Source organism: Loxodonta africana, chromosome 18 (assembly GCF_030014295.1).
Source record: "Loxodonta africana isolate mLoxAfr1 chromosome 18, mLoxAfr1.hap2, whole genome shotgun sequence".
Taxonomy (NCBI): domain Eukaryota; kingdom Metazoa; phylum Chordata; class Mammalia; order Proboscidea; family Elephantidae; genus Loxodonta; species Loxodonta africana.
This window is the reverse complement of record NC_087359.1, coordinates 25,998,470-26,020,573: the sequence shown is the minus strand read 5'-3', so window position 1 is coordinate 26,020,573 and position 22,104 is coordinate 25,998,470. Positions and strand designations below refer to the sequence as shown.

At 43.4% G+C, this 22,104-nt stretch overlaps 1 protein-coding gene and 1 pseudogene across 2 annotated transcripts in view; one reads left to right on the top strand and one right to left on the bottom strand.

Annotated features, from left to right (window-relative positions):
• Positions 1 to 22,104, bottom strand: part of PRKCA (protein kinase C alpha) — a 490,096-nt gene that overhangs the window by 167,650 nt on the left and 300,342 nt on the right. The window lies entirely within an intron of this gene.
• Positions 7,538 to 8,192, top strand: LOC135228134 (large ribosomal subunit protein uL16-like; annotated as a pseudogene).

Here is a 22,104-nt window from a genome sequence, read left to right as displayed (position 1 = left end):
CAAGTAACCAGTTTTATATCTAGGCTAAAAATTGATATGTAAGCCTTTGTTTTTGCTTGATTTTTGTTAGGTTTGGGCAGTTGTCCAAGAGCTAGGATTCCCCCATCTGCTCAGTGACTGCTGAAAGCCTCCACAAATGCTTTATAATCACTTGTTGACATTTTCTTCTGTCCAACTGCAGAAGGGTCTTCTCTCCTCAAAAATTTATTGTTCTTTTTATTGATACTCTTTTGTTCCTTTTCTCAAGTTGGGAACTGAGAAGCAATGAAGTTTCAATAATTTTTTTGGTTAGTGAATCTCCAACAATTCATCAGTTAAGGGTGTTTGGCCTGAAGCTGTAAAGCAGCAGAATGACTTGCAATTTAAAAAATATTTATATTTATGGCCTGCTCTAAAATCTCTTCGGCACTTAGTCTTACACTGATGTACTAAGTTCAGTTTTATAGATCTGACTGGGTAAAAGCATGTTCCACCTTGCCTCTTAGTCAGGAAAATCACTGTCACAACAGTTGTACTACTGTCTGTTATGGATTGAATTTTGTCCCCCCAAAACATGTGTTGTAAACCCTAACCTCTACACTTGTGTAGGTAATCCCATCTGGGAATAGTATTTTTTCTATGTGATGTTAATGAGGCCATATCAGTGTAGAGTGTGTCTTAAACCAATCACTTTGAGATTTAAAAAAAGTAGATCAGGCACAAAGAAAACTCAAAAAACCCATTGCTGTGGAGCTGAACTACTCCACAGGGTTTCCAAGGAGTGGCTGATGGATTTGAACTGCCAACCTTTTGGTTAGTAGCCGGTCCCTTACCACTGCGCCACCAGAGCTCCAGAGATGCAAGCACAAATGGAGGGGAAGATATATACCTAATGAAGATTGCCAAGGAAACAAGGAACAGAAGCAGAAAAGAGACAAGAACTTTCCCCCCAGAGTTGACAGAGAGACAGAAAGCCTTCCCCTAGAGCTGGCAACTGGAATGTGGACTTATAGCCTCCTACACTGTGAAAAAAATAAATTTCTGCTTGTTAAAGCCACTCATTTGGGGTATTTCTGAGATAGCAGAACTAAGGAACCAAGATACCTTCCTTTAGCATCTGCCTATGATGCACCCCCACCACCCATTTGTCAGTCTGTCCTACCGTGATGGGTTGTGTGCTGCCGGAAGCTCTGCCATGAGTATTTTAAATACTATCTGTGTCACCCATAGAGGACAGGTTTCAGCAGAGCTTCCAGACTAAGACTAGGAAGAAAGGCCCAGTGAACCCCCTAGGTTGGAAGGCACTCACAATACACAGTGGCTGCAACTATGGACTTGAGCATACCTATGATTTTGAAGATGGCGCAGAACTGCGCAATGTTTTGTTCTGTTGTACATGAGTCAGAGCCGACTTAAGGGCAACTAACAACAGCAACAACATTATGCACCTATCTTTACACCTTCCCTCCTCGTTTTGGTACAAGCATCGCTGCATTTCCCTGCTGTGTGCTGGCGCTTCCAGAACAGGCACAAATGTCAATCTCTTTTCTTTTTTTTTTTAACAAATAGGAGGGAACAATAACACACTTCCTTCCAACTTTGACTTTCAGTGCATCCTGAACAATGCCTCCCAGGGCTCAACGTAAAGAATAACGACAAAAATAGTACTTGTTGAGACATCCATCAGGTCTGCATCAGAGAACAAACCAGAAATTTAGGCCTCCAACCCCTACATCTTAAATCACCAGCACTGTTTGCTCAGCTCTTTGAAAAACTTGAGGTTTGCCCCCAGAATGGCAGAAACTACTATCACGTTGGCAATGAGTTTTTTTTTTTTTTTTGGAAGTAAAACAAGTAGCTACCAAAATTATCACAGAGAATATGCTAATATGTCTACTGTGTTACAGTAAAGGCAGAGACTTGGTGCTATTTGCCGCGACAAATATTTTGTCTCCAGTTCTTCTCCCCTTCTGTGGATGGAAGCGGCAAAATGGAGACTGGAGCAAAGACGCGGGGGAGAGGCACGGCACTGAAAGGTTTTAGTGTGTGTAGCGCTAGGTGATAATGTGACTGCTAGTATTTTAACAGTTAATATTTTTACTGTTAACTAGTTTAACTTTAAAGAATTTCACAATTAAAAGAAAAAAGGAAATATACCCAAACTACCTGGAAGCCAGTGCCCTGGTGTTACCAACTGAAAGGCGGCCCCCACCTTCACTTCCACCCCCACCTCCAGCCCTCCACCTGCATGGCAAAGGGTTCAAAAACCTATTTCCAGCTTACCTGTCTATTCATCCTCTCAAATATGATGCTGTCAGGAGGATGGAGTGGGAAAATGAGGTTGGATCAATTTACAGGGTCCACCTTAGTTTTCAAAGGGGTTGCACTATTTCCTTCTATCTTGTGATATTGCCATGGAGGGTCAGAGAAGGACAGAACTCAATTTACAGATGGAGGAACTGAGGCTCAGGAAAGTAAATGACTTCACCAAGATCACATGGTTAGTAAGTAGTAAAATCACGTTGTCAACCCAAGCCTCTTGACTCAGTTGGTGAACGAATGCAAATTAGCCACCTACTACAGGTGCAGCTCTGTCCTAGACGACGTGTTGTTGTTAGCTGCCCCTGACTCATGGCAACCCCATGCACAACACAACAAAACGCTGCCTGTTTCTGTGCCAGCCCCCTGATCAGTTGGGAACTGTTGTGATCCGTAGGGTTTTCATTGGTTGATTTTTAGAAGGAGATCGCTAGGCCTTTCTTTGTAGTCCATCTTAGTCTGGAAGTTCTGCTGAAACCGGTTCAGCATCATAGCAACATGCAAGCCTCCCCTGACAGGGAGGTGTTGGCTACGTATGTATCAGCTGGGAATTGAACCCAGGTCTCCTGCATTTGAGGCTAGAATCCTACCACTGAACCACCACTGTCCCCATATTAGATGTTATACCAAAGTAAGATCACAGTAGTATACTGGGCGGTAAGGCTCTTTCTGGGATCAGGATGAACAACGATGCCAAAACTCAGTTCTTTTTCAAGTAACTCAAACAGACAGAGCAGAAGGCTCTTTTCCCCAATCCCAATCCCAGAACAGGAAAAAAGTTAAAATGTAAATTGTGATACGGAAATAAATGATAATGGCATCCACCTTCGGTATCTCGAGGTTGCTGTTTCTATTATCACAAAATGTCCAAGCTGGAGTAGAAAGACAGATACCCCTGAATTCCACTAGAGGGGAATAGAATGACATCAAAGGATGTGAGTCAAAGGAGTTTTAAAATGTGCCAGCACCAGAGGAGAGAGGAATCCTGCAGTCACTGCCATTTGGATGAATTTGTATTTTAGAGCGCACATACCCCTCTCCTTCAGACAGTTACTCCAAACGAGTTAAATCAGGCTGGAATTTTATTCAGTCTCTATCACACATGCAATTCGAACATTTTGTTCTTTCTGTAAAGTGATTTTTCTATTACTCTTTGTCAAGCCAGCCAAGCCAGTATCATTTCACAAAGAATCTAACTGGTATCCATAAGTGGATATGTCCTGTATAAACGGAAGTGTCAGCAGGGCAGGTACTCAGTGATACATGCTGCCATGGGGGTCCTTCTCATGATCCATGGAACGACGAAGGGTTTATTCATCAGTATTTTGAAAAGTAATGATCTAGTGCAGTGCTTTCTACAGGACTTCTGCAGTGATGGAAATGTCTTACATCTGCACTGTCCAATATGGCAGCAGCTAGCCGCATGTGAGGGGCCCTGGTGGCGCAGTGGCTAAGAGCTTTGGCTGTTAACCAAAAGGTCAGTGGTTTGAATCCACCAGCTGCTCCTTGGTAACCCTAGGGGGCAGTTCTCCTCTGTCCTATAGGGTCACTATGAGTTGTAATTGACTCCACAGAAACGGGTTTGATTTGGTTTGGTTTTCTGTCCAGTTATTTCAAGAAAGTTTGACACTCTCTCCCAGTCTGTCTTGGCCATGATAGTTACTTTTGGGGAGCAATGGGGGAAAAGGATCAGGTAAGCCACATGCGAAGGAACCCTGGTGGTGCAGTGGTTAAGCGCTTGGCTGCTAACCAAAACGTCAGAGCAAACGGTGGGTTCAAACGGCTGACCTTTCGGTTAGCAGCTGAGTGCTTAACCACTGTGCCATCAGGGCTCCTTCCCTAGGAAATCCTATGGGGCAGTTCTGCTCTTTAACACAGGGTCAGTTTAAGTCGGGATTCACTCGATGGCATATAACAAGCCACATGTGGCTACTGAGCACTTGAAATGTGGTGACTTCTATAGAAGAACTAAATTTTTAATTTAATTTACTTTTAATTCATTTAAATTTAAATAGCCACAGGCATCTTAGTGACTGCTGTATTGGACAGTGCAATTTGAGAACACATTTCCCAGAGACATCTCCTTATCTGCTCATCTATGATTCTTCTCCCGAACTGCTCCCCAAAAGTCCCTTACGGCCGAGACAGACCATGAGAGAGCGTCAGGCTTTCTTGAAATAAATGAATAGAAAACCAAGCCAAACCAAACCGGTTGTTGTTGAGTCAATTCCGACTCACAGCAACCCTATAGGACAGAGTAGAACTGCCCCACAGGGTTTCCAGGGAGCGGCTGGTGGATTTGAACTGCTGACTTTTGGGTTAGCAGCTGAGCTCTTAACCACTCCACCACCAGAGCTCCAAACTGGACAGAATGGACTATTAATCAGTGGTTGGGTATCTCTTTTGAACTGGCCCTTTCATGCTAACCCCACTTTACCATCCTAAATCTGGCTTCATAGCGGTGTATCTGTGATTGTCTCCTTGTGGCTTGCTTCCCCCTCTACAGCCTGTCCTGGCCAGACTACTCCTCATGATTCACTGCCTGGCATACATCACTCCCTTGTTCAAAAGCCTCAAGTGGCTCCCCACTGCCCACTTAGTCCAGCCACAATCTGACCAAATCTAATTGTCTAACCCCCTTTTCTACCACAGGGTTCCTTATCACCTCACTTGTCTGGTGTCTCTGCTCACTGGGCTCCCTTATTTGGACAGCCTCTCTTTTTTTCTCCCCTGCCCCTTCTCATCTTAAGTTCTAATTCATGTTGATGCCTTTCTCCAGTGGGATGGCCTCTTCCCTGAGGCCTTCTCTAACTGCCTCCACTCACAGTTTTCCCCTCTTGTTTCGTAGTCTGTGCTGGGTCCATCTACCCTTTTCTGAGCGTCTATGAAAGAACCTTTGTTATTTATCCGTTTTCTCAATACATCCTTGATTTGTCCCCACCTCAGGGCCTTTGCACTTGCTGTCCCTCTGCCTGGTACCAGGTACCCCAGCTGTTCACATGGAAGCTTCTTGTCATTCAGGGCTCAGCTCAGCTGTTCATCCCCCCAGGGAGGTTTTCCTGACACCCCAATCGAAAAGATATCCCTGGTCCTCTGTATCTCATTATTTTAATGGTATCTCTTCATATCACTGAATCTGAAATTATCTTCCACATTCAGTTTTAACTTGTTTAATTTATGCCTTTTTTTTCTTTTGAATGTAAAATTCCATGAATAGAGGGGTCTTGTTCACTGCTGAACCTCCAGTGCCCAGAACTGACATTCATTGGGCTTTTCACATATGTGTGTGGAATGAAAGAACCTTGTATTCCATTCCAATGGACTGTATACTCTTGGAGATCAGAGATGTATCTCATACTTCTTGGGCTCCCAAACCCAGAGAAGAGTAACTCGCAGGCGGAAGGAACACAATACAAGTTTGCTGAAAAGGATGATGACGGTGGAACATAACCCAGGCTGTAGCTTTCAACCTACTACGGTGGGTGGTACTTCATTAAATGAAGTTACCTTGCAAATTAACCACCCGAGGTTTCTCAACAGACCAGTTGACATCTCTTTTTAAAAGCCAGCCTTACACTTAGCCCAAAAAGATCTGGCTAAGGTTGATATTTAAGGATAGAATAATCAAGAAACAGTTACATTGTTACCAGTTTAGGAAAAATTTGAATTTTATCTGATTTTGCTTGTGTATTTATACTGCTACCATGATGACATAGAGGGAGTATTTCAATCGGTCCTACCAAAGCAATGGGGTGTGGCCCCATTCTACCAGAAAAACCAAACCCGTTACCAGCAACTCGATTCCGACAAATAGCACCCCTATAGGACAGAGTAGCACTGACCCATAGGGTTTCCAAGGAGTGGCTGGTGGATTCAAACTGCTGACCTTTTGGTTACCAGCCTAGTTCTTAACCACTATGCCACCAGGGTTTCCATTCTACCAGAAGGAAATAGGAAAGGCAAAACTTTTTGCTGTGACCCTTAATGCCAGTCATCCAGGAAAGCGAAGAGAAGTTTGAGTATGCAAGAGAGCTCCTGGCTCTGGTCTTGGCATTAGGCTTTCTCACAAATCAACAGTTTCCTGGGAAAGTTCAGTGCCCTCAAGGTTAGTGAGCTAAGCACCGGACAAGTATTACTTGGACATTTTATTTTCTGGGGGGATATCAAGTTCCCATACTAAAATGAAAACCACATCACAGGAGAGAACACCCCCACAGGTCAAGTCTTACTATGACTCACTTTAAATTCCTGGGTTCCTGCTCTTTTGTTCTTGAGTGCTGATTGAAGGAAGTGAGCCATCTTATGGGGCTTAGGATCTGCTTGGCTGTGCTAAAATTTTGGTGGTGAACATGTCTGTTTGTAATTGGCTTCCTTCCACTACTGTTTATCTCATTTCTCCGGTGACAGATGGAGATGGCCATTGTTTGCATGCAACTGATGAGGAATAACTCAGTGTTCAGGAGGAACCTGCAGAAGGCTGTTGGTGTGTCATTAGGCTTTTTATTAAACTTATTTTTAAAGAGCCTTTTCTTAATGTTGGCTTTCCGAATAGTTGCAAATCCCAGCTAACGTTTAACACCACAAACATATCTGAGGATCAGAAGTAATTCTGACACAACTAAACATGTTGCTTCAGATGAGATTTTCTTGATCACACCTGGAACCTCTAGGCAGCCAGGAGGTAGTAGCTCTTACCCTTACGTGCACATCTCCTGTGACAGTTTCCAAGAAAACACATGAACGCAGACACCAGAGCAGCTACATGTCAGAGCCCACGCATCTGTCCCCAAAACCGTACCCTATCCCGTCAACGACACACATACTTTAAGGTCATTTTCACATAACTCCCATCCCAAGAAACACAAGCTTTGGAAAGAAAGCTGGTTCTAATAAAGATGTGAAAGATGCTGTCTTCCTAAATGGAGCATATGATCCTCCTGGCTGATATTTTGTGGTCAAAACAGGTGGTATGATTTCACTGACATTACCAGATTTTCCAAGTAGTAAATTTAGAGCAAAGTATGTCCTTAAGCATAAAGAATAAGAGGAAATGGGGTTTGCAGGTCCTTGGAGAAGGAACAAGCACATCTGTAGTTGTCTCCATGGATAAAATCATCATTTTGATTAGCTTCAAATAGAAACATTTATAGGCACATCTGAATTCCAGCTCTTACAGTATCAACAAGAAAATGCTAATTGCTCTTTTCCTTTGGTGCATCACAAAGACCTTGGTGTCACCATGGGCTATCACCTTACCTGGTGTTATTGGTACTGTAAGAACAAGTTCTACCCAGAGTCCCACTTCTGCTGAGGTGTCCCTGATACCAAGATCCACATCTTTGACCCCCAGTGAAAGAAGGCTAAAGTGGGTGAGTTCCCACTCTGTGGTCACATGGTGTCTGATGAATATGGGCAGCAATCCTCAGAAGCCCTGGAGGCTACCTGTATTTGTGCCAACAAGTACATGGTGAAAAGCTGAGGCAAAGATGGCTTTCACATCTGAGTGTGGCTCCATCCTTCCATGTCGTCTACATGAGCAAGAGGTTGTCCTGTGCTGGGGCTGACAGGCTCCAGACATGTATGTGAGGTGCCTTTGGAAAACCCCAGGGTGCAGTGGCCAGAGTTAACACTGGCTAAGTCATCATGTCCGTCGTACCAAGCTTTAAAACAAGGAGCATGTGATTGAGGCCCTATGCATGCCCAAGTTCAAGTACCCTGAGCACCAGAAGATCCACATCTCCAAGAAGTGGGGCTTTATCAAGTTTAACGCTGATGAGTTTGAAGACATGGTGGCTGAAAAGCACCTCTTCCCAGATGGTTGTGGAGTCAAATACATCCCCAGTTGTAGCCCGCTGGACAAGTGGCGGGTCCTGCATTCACGAAGGTCTTGGTAGCACTGCTCCCCCTGACCTGTACCCACCAATAAACCAACCTTCATGCCCCCCCACCAAATGCTATTTCATGCAACACAAACACCTAGCATTCTCTTGGGTTGGCTCTGTTAGGTCCCTGAAGCCTATACTCCCAAGATTTCACTGACTGGGACAGCTCAATTAATCCAAAATCCCCGTGTCAGCAGGGAGCCTCCATTCCAGTCAAACATCAAGACCCACCTGAGTCTTCTCCATGAAAATTCCAGTTCCCCTGTAGACAGGCTATAAGGGGTTAATATTTGTTTGGCACAGAGGCATAAGCAGAACTAAGTGTTTGAAAGAGCCTAGCTAAACTTGTACTGATGGATGGATAAAGACTTATTTTTACCCCATCGCCAGAGGACAGCTTCATCATGGAACTTCAGAGCTGAGTTATTTTCAGATGCTCCAAGATAAAACACATCCCAAGCCTCAAGGCTATTTTCTTAACTGCAAGACAGAGCTATTTACTCTTATAAAATATGCACAGAATAATTAACGAAGAGGTTGGCAGAAATTCCAGCTCTCCAGGTACAGTAAATGCTTGCAGACTCCTGGGGACGGCTGACAAGGAGATACCCCGACAGGCCACAAGCTGTTCTCAGCATCAACAGGGCTGCTGAAAACTCAGTCACTTTGGTTTTCAGAACCACTCAGCCTCCATGTACTAGGACCTGAGCTCCTCCCATTAGCAGACATTGCTAGGTCCCTGACCAAAATCCATTCCTCTTTCTTTCCTTATTAATACATCTCTGATTTTGCTGGAAACACAATATGTCTACCTAACAAAATGTATTTCCCAGCTTCTCTTGCAGCTATGGGTGGCCAGGTGGCATAGCTCTGGTCAGATGTAACACAAGTCGGTGGAGGAACTTACAGAAAAAAACAAAACAAAAACAAAACTCTTTTCCTGTTTCCCTCCCCGCCTTGTTGCTACCTTTTTCTTCTTCCTACCTGGAGGTGGGATAGCCATCTTAGAGTACATGTTGTTACTGTTAGTTACCATCCAATCGACTCCAACTCATGCAAATTTATGTACAAAACAAATGTTGCTGGGTTCAGAGGTGATCCTAATCCCTCTTCAGAAATGGAGTGTTTTGGTAACTATCTTAAAGAGGGCGGTTCTTCAAGAAGTTAAACACAGAATTACCATATGACTCAACAATTCAACTCCTAGATATATGCCTGAAAGATCTGAAAGCCGGGACTCAAACAGATACTGGTACAACAATGTTCATTACAGAAATATTCACAATAGCCAAAAGGTGGGAACCACTCAAGTGTCTATCAACTGATGAATGGATAAACAAAATATGTTACATCTACCTATTCAATGGAATATTACTTCGCTATAAAAACAATGAAGTACTGATATATGCTGCAATGTGGATGATCCTTGAAAACATGATGCTAAGTGACAGAAGCTAAAAACAAAAGGTCACATGTTGTGTGGTTCCATTTATACGAAATATCCAGAAGAGGTAAATCCATAGAGACAGAAAGCAGAGTGGTGGTTTCCAGGGGCTGGGGGAAGGGGAAAATGGGGGGTGATTCCTTAATGGGTACACGGTTTCCTTTTGGGGTGACAAACGTGCTTTGGAACTAGATAGAGGTCGCAGTTGCACAATACTGTGAATGTATTAAATATCACTGAATAAAATAGTGTACTTTAAAATGCTTAATTTTATGTTATGTGGATTCTACCTTGGTGTATAAAAGGAGGGGGATGGAGCTGGATTTTCCCAAAGCTCAGAAAACAGGCACCATAGAGCCTGTTCCATGTGAGGCAGAGTGGCTTTGTGACTTTTATCCATTTCCCAAAGTTTTCACTGACTTAGGAAAAAGCAGAATGGGTAATTCCTCTTGTTGCTGCCACGTAACAGGGTGACACAGCTCATGGAGGAAGCTGCTCTCTGAAAGCTACACAAACCATTCTGTATGGGGCACAGTTTACGGATCTGCGTACTCAACGACCCCACTGTGGCCACTTAAGGGAAGACGTCCCAGTGTGGCTGACTTGAAATTTTTGTTTTAATTACCCCAAAAGCCTGTGTTCTTAGATGTTTGGGGCTGTTTCTAGGTAACAACCGCGGACATCTCAGCCTAGTCTTCCTTTTCTGTTACCTTATAACCTCATCACGGGATTAGGAAAGAAAAGAAGGGATTTTTAAAAAGATCAGTTTCCTGGGCATTGTATAGGCAACTTTGCACCCACCTTCCTTCCTTCCCTCCTAAAAGGAACTTTAATAAACTTCGTAACACATCTGCCTAATGAGGCTCTGCCTGACATCGGGTGGAAGAGAGAGAAGGAGTTGAACGGGGTTTGGCAGTTGAGTGCTGCCAAACCCCGTGGGTTGCAGGAATGTGCACAGGCTGGCCATTCCTCAAAGGCTCTCATTTCATGGATGGCGATAATGATATTCATTTGAGGGGCATATTATACCCCTCTGTTGCATATACAAGCCAGCTTTAATGAATATTTTTTAAAACTTCCCATGGGGAAAATAGGCCACGTGAAAGTGCCAGGCCTTCAACTGTCACTTCCTCACAGGGAAAAAAGGAACAAACCCAACAGCCCTACTTAGATGCAGCCAGCTACTGCTCTCCCTGGTAAAAGCTCTTCAGGCTTCTGCCTACATGTTTGGCTAAAAGGCTTCCCCAAACCTACAGTTACTTGGGGGGGCTTACACCTGCCAAAGTCATAGGCCAATTTGGAATAATTTCCACAGATGATGGGGAAGAAGGTGAGAGGAGAGAGACTCCAATTGTCTGCTTTTGCATCCATCTCGGGCTTACAAAATCTAACAGTTCATGGAGGGACTCAGTTGTAGGTATCTTGGTGAAAAGTCACTGCTTTCGCCATTTTGCAAAGTTATTTTCCTGACCCTCGGTTCTCCAACTGACTTAGAATACCAAAAAAACAAAACAAAACTGCCAAGACCAGGTTTTAAAAGAGGAAAAATCCATAAGCCTTACTTTCTCAGTTGCTGAGAGACAAGTATGTGTTATATGGGGCTAATTATGGGTCAGTGGGCTCAACTTCATTCATGTGTTCCCCCTCCTTGTCTACTTCCCAGGGCAAGTCTAAAGGTTCTAAAAATTAACAAAAGAGAAACCATGATGATGGATGAAATGAAGGGGAGAAGGGAAAGAGGCAGAAACAATTGGTTCCTGAGCAAGTGGGGCACAGCCCCCTTAGCTGTAATTCTCCTCTTCAGATAATCAGCAAAGGTCTGTGTCCCCAGCCTAACCCTACAGCACCCAGGCATGTAGTTCAGAATACGAGAGTTTCCCAGAATACGAAATCTCTGGAGTCACAGATTCTTTAATTAAAATTCATGAGTAAGGTCTCTAATATTGTAACCCCTTGTTACCTGAGATCTGCTACTTACCTTTCTTTGAGAGCTATAGTTCTCAAAACTGTACCTGATATTACCTGTACCTCCAGTTTTTTCTTTTTAATTGTGATTTTAAAGTCATTCTTCAAAAAAAAATCATAACGATAGGTCCAAAAATAGTTGACCTCTTTATTTCATAAATGGAATATTTGTAAAATGTGTATCTAGAGAGTATAGGTCAGAAGGTAAAAAATATACATACACACAGAGTAAAAAATGAATGAGAACAAATGGAAAAATGGATAAATGAACATTAATGGTGGTAACTCTACCATCTCCAGAACAAGACCCTTGCAATAGTGTACTAGAAGAGTAACAATAATGGTATCCTTAATTAAAAAATTAGGGTGGCACCTGCTTCCACTGATCCTACTCAACTAGGTGACCAAACTTTGTAACACAATATATTTCTGGCCTCAGAAAAGGCCCTGAGAAATTAGTCTGCTGCCTCTTGGCCTGACAGAACCCCAATATCAGTCCAAAACTTTAATAACCGTTTAGCTCTAACTGAAACATAACAAGGCCCTACTCTCCTAGATAATCATGAAGCTGCTTTATCCAAAAGTCCTTCATGTTCTTCAAAATAACTTTATTGGAAAAAGGAAGGGCTGGTGGTAATCGAGTGGTTCTATGGAGTGCTGACCCAATTACAATGTGGTTTTTAAGGAATAAGGGTGAACGATTTGCCCTTCTGTGGCCACAGTCAGGAGGCTGCCCCTTGGTTTCTTCCCTATTTGGATCCGGGGTTTGGTAGTGGAGGCAGCTCCCAGCTAAAAAAAAAAGTCCATGCATAATTCACCAAGATGGATGGAAGGAGGGTAAAGAGGGACAAAATTTGGCCTGTTTCCCCTGGTTCATCAGCAAATTTGCTCTGTTTTGATCTCAATGTCCCTGTAATCCTCTCCCTTTGATATCAACGAAGCTGGCATAAGTCAGATAACAACTAGAGACATCTGGTGGCAGACAGGCGAGGCTCCTCTGAAGAACAAAGTCCGGCTTCAATCCCAGCCAACGTGCCAGTGGGGGAAGAGCCCAAAGCCAGATTACAAACATGAAGGAAAACAGCCCACATCTAGGAAGGACCAAAGACATGAAACTGACCAGATATTCCATTTTAAAAACCCAGTCAATCACCCTGTTCCCATCAAGTCCTGAGATGAAACAGCTCCCTGAACATCTGCCCCCTCTGATCTCGGGCTCCTAGCATTTTTCATTAGGAAAAGACAGAACAACATGTTACAATGCATTTTGTGTCACTGTTCCAGAGGCTGTATTTTATAAATGCTGTGTTAATCAGAATTATAATGAGGAATTAGATTTAAAAAAAAAAAAACCGTGAGCTGCTCCGCTCTGTGTCCCTGTCTCTCATCTCTGATCCAGCCCATGGCAAAGCAAGAGTTCCCACTCCCACCAAGAAGATGGCTACGGCCCCACCCTTTAACCCTCTAGTAGCTTCCCATTACCCTTGAGAGATTCTTCCCACCCCCTGCCCCCTCTTCCAGCTCTTTGTTCCCTCACCGTCTAACCTTCCACATGTTCTTTTTTTCCCAGTTTGTTTTCTCTGGAATTTATGCCACTTAGTGGTTAAGTGCTATGGCTGCTAACCAAAAGGTTGGCAGTTCGAATCCGCCAGGCGCTCCTTGGAAACTCTATGGGGCAGTTCTACTCTGTCCTATAGGGTCGCTATGAGTCAGAATCGACTCGAGGGCACTGGGTTCTGGGTTTACCACAATTGTAACTAACTGTGTGATGACGGCTCAGAGCAAATCTGTCTCTCTCATTAATGTGTAGACTCCACCCAGTGGTTTCCACCATATTGGGAATGCGCTTTGGTAGTGGGGGACAGATATGGTTCTGCCCGTTTCCACGCGCAGTCTACCCCTAATCCACGGAGATGGATGGAAGCAGCCCTTGTGCCTTATTCATTTTTTTCTTTTTTAAACAAATAGACTTTAATTTTTAGAGTTGTTTTAGGTTTACAGAAAAATTGAGCAGAAGGTACAAGAAGAGTTCTCATACACTCCCTCTTCCCCTGCCCGAACCAAAATTAAACCCATTGCCATTGAGTCAATTCCCACTCATAGTGACCCTACAGGACAGAGTAAAACTGCCCCCTGGAGTTTCCAAGGAGCGCCTCGTGGATTCGAATTGCTGACCTTTTGGTTAGCAGCCATAGCACTTAACCACTACACGACTAGGGTTGCCCCCCCCCGCCCCCACCAGTTTCCCCTATTATTCACAACCTCCACTGGTGTGGTACATTTGATACAACTGATGAACTAATATCCATACATTATTATTTACTAAAATCAGTTGCCAACAGTTGAATCTATCTCATGGAGACCCCATGTGTATCGGAGAGTAAAACTGTGCTCCACAGACTTTTCAACGACTAATTTTTCAGAGCAGATTGCTAAGCCTTTCTTCTGAGGGACCTCTGGGTGGGCTTGAACCTCTACACTTTTGGTTAGCAGCTGAGCACACTAACTGTTTGCACCACCCAGGGACTCTTATTATTAACTGAAGTCTAAAGTTTACATTAAGGAGCCCTGGTGGTACAAGGTTAAACACTTGGCTTCTAACCAAAAGGCTGGTGGTTTGAACTCACCCAGTGCTTCTCTGGGAGAAAGACCTGGCGATTTGCTTCCATAAAGATTACAGAAAAAACAAAAACAAAACCCCCTATGGGTCAGTTCTACTCTGTCACATGAGGCCACTATGAGTCCCAATCGACTCAACAGCACCCAACAATAACAACATAGTTTTCATTAGGGTTCATGTTTTGTGTGGTACAGTTGTATGGGTTTTGACAAATACCTAATGTCATGTATCCACCATTACAGTACAACACAGAATAGTTTCACTGTCCTAAAAATGCCCTGGGCTCCATCTGGTTATCTACCCTATTCACTGTTGTACCCCCAGTGCTTAACACAGTGCCTGAGCCCAAGAGATGCTCCATAAGCATGTACAGGATGAAGTAAACAATGAGTGAATAAATCTCAATGCTACAAAGGCTCTTCATTGCAATTCACTCATTTTACATGTGAAGAAAGACTTTCTCAGAGATATTCAGCTGCCTAGTTTTGGGGCAGAACTAGGAACCAAGTCTTACGGTTGTGAGTGCAAAGTTCTTTCTGTCATAAGGGGAGTGGAGGGGGTGGTGGTGGTATAGACGGATACAAGGGCCTGCACACACACACACACGCACACATACACATTGTGTTAAACTAATTCCATACCATATATGGATTTCTGCGTATTTTTATTTTTCATTTCATTCTTCCTAGAACTGGCATTCACGGACATACAGCAATTCGTGATTTCTGAGGGCCCAGCCGGTCTGTCTAATTGGGCCCTCAGGAAGGACTATGAATTAGAAAAAGACAGGTCAATTTTTCTTGCCATCTGGAACTAGGATTCAGAGTAGTGATGAACGGCTTATTGCCTACAACTTCACTTGTTAGCAAAATGGCTGATGAAAGCATTGAACAATTTTTCTTAATTTTGGGCTTATAAGTAAACCATTGGGTGCTCAATCCAAGCAGCTTAGAGGGACCCCGGAGCTTAACTTCCTGTCCCAACATGCAGAGGAGGCCAGTGGGACATAAGGGGAGAGATTTCAGAAAACTGCACCTAAACCCGGGGCTGTGACCCTAATGCGGTGCTCTCTTCACTGCACCATGATGCCCTGACTTTGATGGTTATGGTTTGCAGTTTGCTTTAGCGGAACTGGAGGCGGCTTTACTGAAACTTTACTTCACTTTTCTAGTTAGTGAATATGGCAGCCTAGAAGGCTACAGTGGGAGGTGGTCAAATGCAGACATAGACAATTGATGTTCCTTCAGGCCTGGAATGTAGATAGTTCTCTACGAAAGGGTTGTTACAAACAGGATTTACAAGGCTGTTGTTCTAAAGCAGTATTTTTTTTTTTTTAAATAATTTTTATTGAGCTTTAAGTGAACGTTTACAAATCAAGTCAGTCTGTCACATATAAGCTTATATACACCTTACTCCATACTCCCACTTACTCTCCCCCTAATGAGTCAGCCCTTCCAGTCTCTCCTTTAGTGACAATTTTGCCAGTTTCTAACCCTCTCTACCCTCCCATCTCCCCTCCAGATAGGAGATGGCAACACAGTCTCAAGTGTCCACCTGATACAAGTAGCTCACTCTTCATCAGCATCTCTCTCCTACCCATTGTCCAGTCCCTTCCATGTCTGATGAGTTGTCTTCGGGAATGGTTCCTGTCCTGGGCCAACAGAAGGTTTGGGGACCATGACCGCCGGGATTCCTCTAGTCTCAGTCAGACCATTAAGTCTGGTCTTTTTATGAGAATTTGGGGTCTGCATCCCACTGCTCTCCTGCTCCCTCAGGGGTTCTCTGTTGTGCTCCCTGTCAGGGCAGTCATCGGTTGTGGCCGGGCACCATCTAGTTCTTCTGGTCTCAGGATGATGTAAGTCTCTGGTTCCTGTGGCCCTTTCTGTCTCTTGGGCTCATAGTTATCGTGTGACCTTGGTGTTCTTCATTCTCCTTTGATCCAGGTGGGTTGAGACCAATTGATGCATCTTAGATGGCCGCTTGTTAGCATTTAAGACCCCAGACGCCACATTTCAAAGTGGGATGCAGAATGTTTTCATAATAGAATTATTTTGCCAATTGACTTAGAAGTCCCCTTAAGCCATAGTCCCCAAACCCCTGTCCTTGCTCCGCTGACCTTTGAAGCATTCAGTTTATCCCAGAAACTTCTTTGCTAAAGCAGTATGTTTTTACCCAAGTAACAGGGCTGCATGTATGGTTCACCTCCCAGATCAACTCCTCAATCCCAAAGTACTATCATCACAGATCTAACAGAATATAATCACACTGCAGCATCTACTCTCCTTCCTTTGTAAAAGAACCCCAATTTGGGGGCACACTGAGACTTGAAGTGAAAGGTGACATTACCTAGCCTCCCTGCAGCTAAGAGTGGGCCTGTGACAAAAGAGATGAAAGTAGACTGTTGTGTGGAACTTCCTGGAAAGCTGCTTAGAGAAAGGTTGCTCAAAAGGAGAGTGAAGAATACCAAAGACACAAAGTAATTATGAGCCCAAGAGACAGAAAGGGCCACATAAGCCAGAGACTACATCAGCCTGAGACCAGAAGAACTAGATGGTGCCCAGCCACAACCGATGACTGCCCTGACAGGGAACGCAACAGAGAACCCCTGAGGGAGCAGGAGAGGAGTGGGATGCAGACCTCAAATTCTCGTAGAAAGACCAGGCTTGATGGTCTGACTGAGACTGGAAGGACCCCAGAGGTCATGGTCCCCAGACCTTCTGTTAGCCCACGACAGGAACCATTCCCAAAGCCAACTCTTCAGACGGGGATTGGTTTGGACTATCAGATGATACTAGTGAGGAGTAAGCTTCTTGGATCAAGTAGACACATGAGACTATGTGGGCAGCTCCTGCCTGGAGGGGAGATGAGAGGGCAGAGGGGGTCAGAAGCTGGCTGAATGGACACGAAAATAGACAGTAGAGAGAAGGAGTATGCTGTCTCATTAGGGGGAGAGCAACTAGGTGTATATAACAAGGTGTATATAAATTTTCGTATAAGAGACTGACTTGATTTGTAAACTTTCAGTTAAAGCACAATAAAAATTAAAAAAAAAAAAAAAAACCCAAACCAAACCCACTGCCATGGTGAGCCCTGTGGTACAGTGGTTAAGAGCTCAGCTGCTGATCAAAACTTCAGCAATCTGAATCTACCGGCTGCTCCTTGGAAACCCTACGGGGCAGATCTACTCTGCTCTATAGGGTCACTATGAGTCAGAAAAATCACATAGTTGGTGTTAAGTAAAAGCTTGGTAGATGAACGAAAAAATAAGGAAGAGAGGTTGCTCAGCTGACAGGTATCCTTTTTGCCCTGTGGCATGTTAACACAAAGGTGACAGCTGGAGCTTCTGCAGCCATTCTGGACCTAAGGTAACTTTGCAGACGGAGGCCATGGGCTAAGGCAGCGCAACAGAGGCATCATAGCCTTGCTCTTGATGATTGTGAAGCTGCTGTATAAACCCTGGATTGCCTCCGTCCAGGTTCCTTTGTTTAAGGAATTCTTTCCTATTTAAGCTGCTGTAACTTGGGGTATTTCTCATATACGTACCTGCATGCAATTCTTACCTGATACACCTATGAATAACCATATCTCATGGGAAAATGGGATGTCTGCAGTATATCTATTCCTAAAGTCTCCTTGGCAGCAATGACAAAAAAACAAAATACAAAAACAAAAATATGCACATACCTCTAAAAGAGCTAGAAAAAAATAATAACAAGAGGGATTGACTTTTCTGGAACTACAGTATCTGACAACATAGTATTTGTTAGTCTTCACCATTTTGTAAGGTACTGTCACCTTTTACAGATGAGAAAACTGAGGTCCAAGTAGTTTAAGAATCTGTCCCTAATCCACTGTTAAGCAGGGTTCAGACAGAGCTGGAACTTAACATACTTTGTATGAAATAGACATAGATATGATAATAGGTAGGAAACGGCAGTGTTTTTAAGAGCCCATCAACAAATTTAGTAATATTGCTATTATATCAGAAGCTAGGATAAAAGAAAAATGTTGCATGTTCATATATGTGAAGGTGCCTGGCACATGGGAGGTACTCCAAAAATATCAATTTCCAACTGGAGTTTTTTGAGCCCTAGCTTGAAACATAAAAAGGCACCTCAAAATTGTTTGAGAAGTGTTTGGTTAGATAATTTTGTTTTATTTCTAAGGCAATATACATGGAAATCTACAATCATTTAAAAAGTTGTACCTAAAAAGTGAGTTAGATTTAGAGTATCAAACTGCATTTGTTTGTGAAAGTATTTATAATAATGAGATCCACTTGTGCACACCTGAAAAACAACGATGTCTCTTATGGAGACTGCTATGCATGTGGCCTCTAGCTTCTGTTCCTCAAGACCAGCGCTGTGCTGTCCTTGACTCAACTCCTAGGAGCCCGCACCAGCTCCAGGATTCTGGCTGAGAACTCTGAAAGTCACTGCTCCGCTTCATCTGTTGGTGGTGTCCAAGTTACCGAGGTGAGAAAAGTCAGCTGTTGCATGTCAAATACACCAATAAACAGCTGCTAATCAGATCTGCGGAGAAGATTTGATTTCATCCTGGAAATATATGCAATCCTGGTACACAATTGCAACTTCTGTCTATTTGCCTAATTCTAAACTTAATGTTCTATTCTTCTGAAATTGACATAATCAAGTTTACTATATTTATGCTCAGAATGTCAAATGAATAAACATGACTTTAGACATACTTCATAGTTTTAAAAGTCTGTGAAGGAGAAGCCCAATTATGACAATTTAAAGACAGAAAAGATAATTTCCTTCAACTGTCTGCAAGGAAAAAAAAAGGTTTTCTTCCCCTGGAAAAATTCACAATACTACAAATGAGATACTTATCTCTCAAGTTTCCACACAACTTAGCTAAGGACAAAAAAACTTCCAGCAGAAATCAGTGAAATAGTCTTAATTGCACATATGAATTCTGAATTTATATATGAAGAAATTAACAGAAATCAAAATTTTCTCAGTGTAAACGGTTATCTCTGCTAACTCAGTACTCCCCCGCAAACCTAGCACTTATCCTAACGGGATGTAAAAAGACTGAGGGTTCTATATGGGTGCTATACTTAAAGTGTTTATGTATTATCAATGTCAGATTTCCCCAAACACCAGAATGACCCCTAAAATTAGGCTTACATACAACTACGTTATAAGTCAATCAAAATTGTCCATGATGTTTCCTGGGCGTTTAGAACATTTGTTGTTTTTCCATTCATTTCTCTACTCACACCGTAAGGCATGCTTAATAAAACAAGTACTTTTACAGCTCAATGATAAAAAGACAAATAACCCACTTATAAAATGGGCAAAGAATTTAAATAGACGGTTCTCCAGAGAAGATATACAAATGGCCAACATGCATATGAAAAGATGGTCAACATCATTAGTCATTAACCTCTAACCACTAACCAGTTGCCATGGACTCATGTCCTCATGTGTATTTGAGTAGAACTGTGCTCCATAGTGTTTTCAATGGCTGATTTGTTGGAAACAGACTGCCAGGCCATTCTTCCTAGGTGCTTCTGGATGGATGTGAACCACCAACTTTCTGGTAGCCAAGAGCTTAACCATCAGCGGCACCCAGGGACTGACTCCACATCCTGCTCCTTAGACATCGCTTACTATAGATACACATGCACTTTTCAGCACCTTTACCTCCTCACCCCTCCATTCATTCTTTCATCACAGTACTCACACGCTAACTAGTAGCAAAGTAGAAGCACCACAGTCTATGTTTAAAAAGCCAGTAATCATCTTACAGCCCAACACCATGAACAAGGAAGACGGAAGAAGGACTGACGCTTCTGAATTACAGTGTTGGTGAAGAATACTGAATATACTATGGACTGCCAGAAGAACGAAAAATCTGTCTCGGAAGAAGTACAGCCAGAATGCCCCTTAGAAGCAAGGGCGGTGAGACTCTGTCTCACATACTTTGGACACGTTATCAGGAGAGACCAGTTCCTGGAGAAGGACATCATGCTTGGGAAAGTAGCCGGCCAGAAAAAAAGAGGAAGGAAGATCCTTAATAAGATGGACTGACACAGTGGTTTCGGCAATGGGCTCAAACACAGCAACAACTGTGAGGATGGTGCAGGACGAGGCAGTGTTTTGTTCTGTTGCACACAGGGTTGCTATGAGTTGGAATCGACTCAACGGCACCTAACAACAACAGCAACACAATGATTGTCAATGCATCTTATAAACAGGGAAATTTGCAAAGGAAGAAACAAATCTGTCTTAAAAAAACACCTGAGTCATACAAATTGGATTTCATGGTGGCCTTTTAAGTCCCTAGGAGGTTGGCAAAATGATTACAGACAGGGAGGCCATGTGGAGTAAAGCGGTCAGGACTGCAGGCGGAAATCTGCTCTCCACCCCACAAATGCAACGTGTGGCTCTGGGCATATTATTTACCTTCTCAGGGCCTTCATTTTCTCACCTGTTAAGTGGGAAGTAGGTTGTGCGGCCCAAACCTGGCTGATTGTCAGGATCACCTGGGAAGCTTTTTTTTTTTTTTAAAAAAAAAAAAAAAAACCCATCTTTTCATTGTGGAAAATTTCAAACTGAAGAAAGTAGAGCAAACAATGAATCCCCACGCACCCATGACCAGCTTAAACAATGGTCAGCTCCTGGCCTATTTCCATTCAGCAAGTACACCTGTAGGGTAATGCTATTCCGCTATATGCATCCCTCCCTAATAGAGTCAGCTTTGCTCTTCCCTGAAGCCTGCTGGGGATGAATTCAGGATGGACTCAGGCTAAGGTACAAGACCGGGAGTGGCATGACTGGGCCAGTGGCCAAGGCCAAAGAATGCCTTAGCAACAAGAAGGAAAACATCTGGGCCTGGATGTGAAGTCCCTGGGAACACTAACTGCCCAAGGATGTGGGAGAAAAACAATGAGCCTTGGTCCCAACCTGGAATGGTATACAAGCCTGGGTCCCTTACCAGGTGGTTGTGGAAAATACTCCAGCCCGCCGCCACTGGAGAAAGCAGCTGCTTGCCCGTGTCAGTAAGTTCGCCTGAATAAACGTATGAATCTGAAAAGGACTATGTGTCAGTTCTCCGGATTATCTGCCAGGACGCACAGTGAGGGTCTTCCCTTGCTGGGGCTGTCCCCCGACAACACCCTACCCTCTTCCCTCTCCCCCCACACCGCTGCTGGAGAGCTTTTTAAGAACGCAGATTCCTGGGCCATGCCCAGTGGCCTCTGGTTCATCAGGTCTATAATGGAACTAGTGAATTGCTTTTTCACTCTAAAGAGTCAGGTTTGGGAACCAAAGGCCTGGAGGACCCCTGACTTTCCTTTCAGAAACAAAGTTCCATCAGCATAGAAATGTACAAAACAAAAACGCCATTGCATGCAATTTTAGGACAAATTTACAAAACAATAAAAATATGTGTTATATATAGTATGTACACTTTATAGTGCGACAGGCCACTGACCAAGAAGTTGATATTACTTGTTTCGATTTCAGCATGGACCTACCCAGCCCCTCAAGAATAAAAAACTCTGTTCAATACAGGCTTTCGGAGAAATTCCCAAAGAAGTTTCCCAGAATTTAGAATTGTAAAATGCAGAGCATTCCGAACTGCTCGCTCGGGAGCAGAGCGAAGCCCCCACTAGCAGCAAAGTGATAATTAGGTACATGAAAAATACTGCATGGCACCCAAACCTCAAAATGATACCAACTGAAGTGCTTCAATACACTCTGAGAGCTGCTGACGGAAATCAATGCCAATGAATGGATGCGGTAATTGGCACCACCCAAACTCTGAAGTATATTGCCCAGCCAGATCCACTCAGAACGTTCTGAGTGGGTAAGCATGTTTATCTTTGACAATGGAGTGAAATGATTCTCTATGATTGTCTGAGC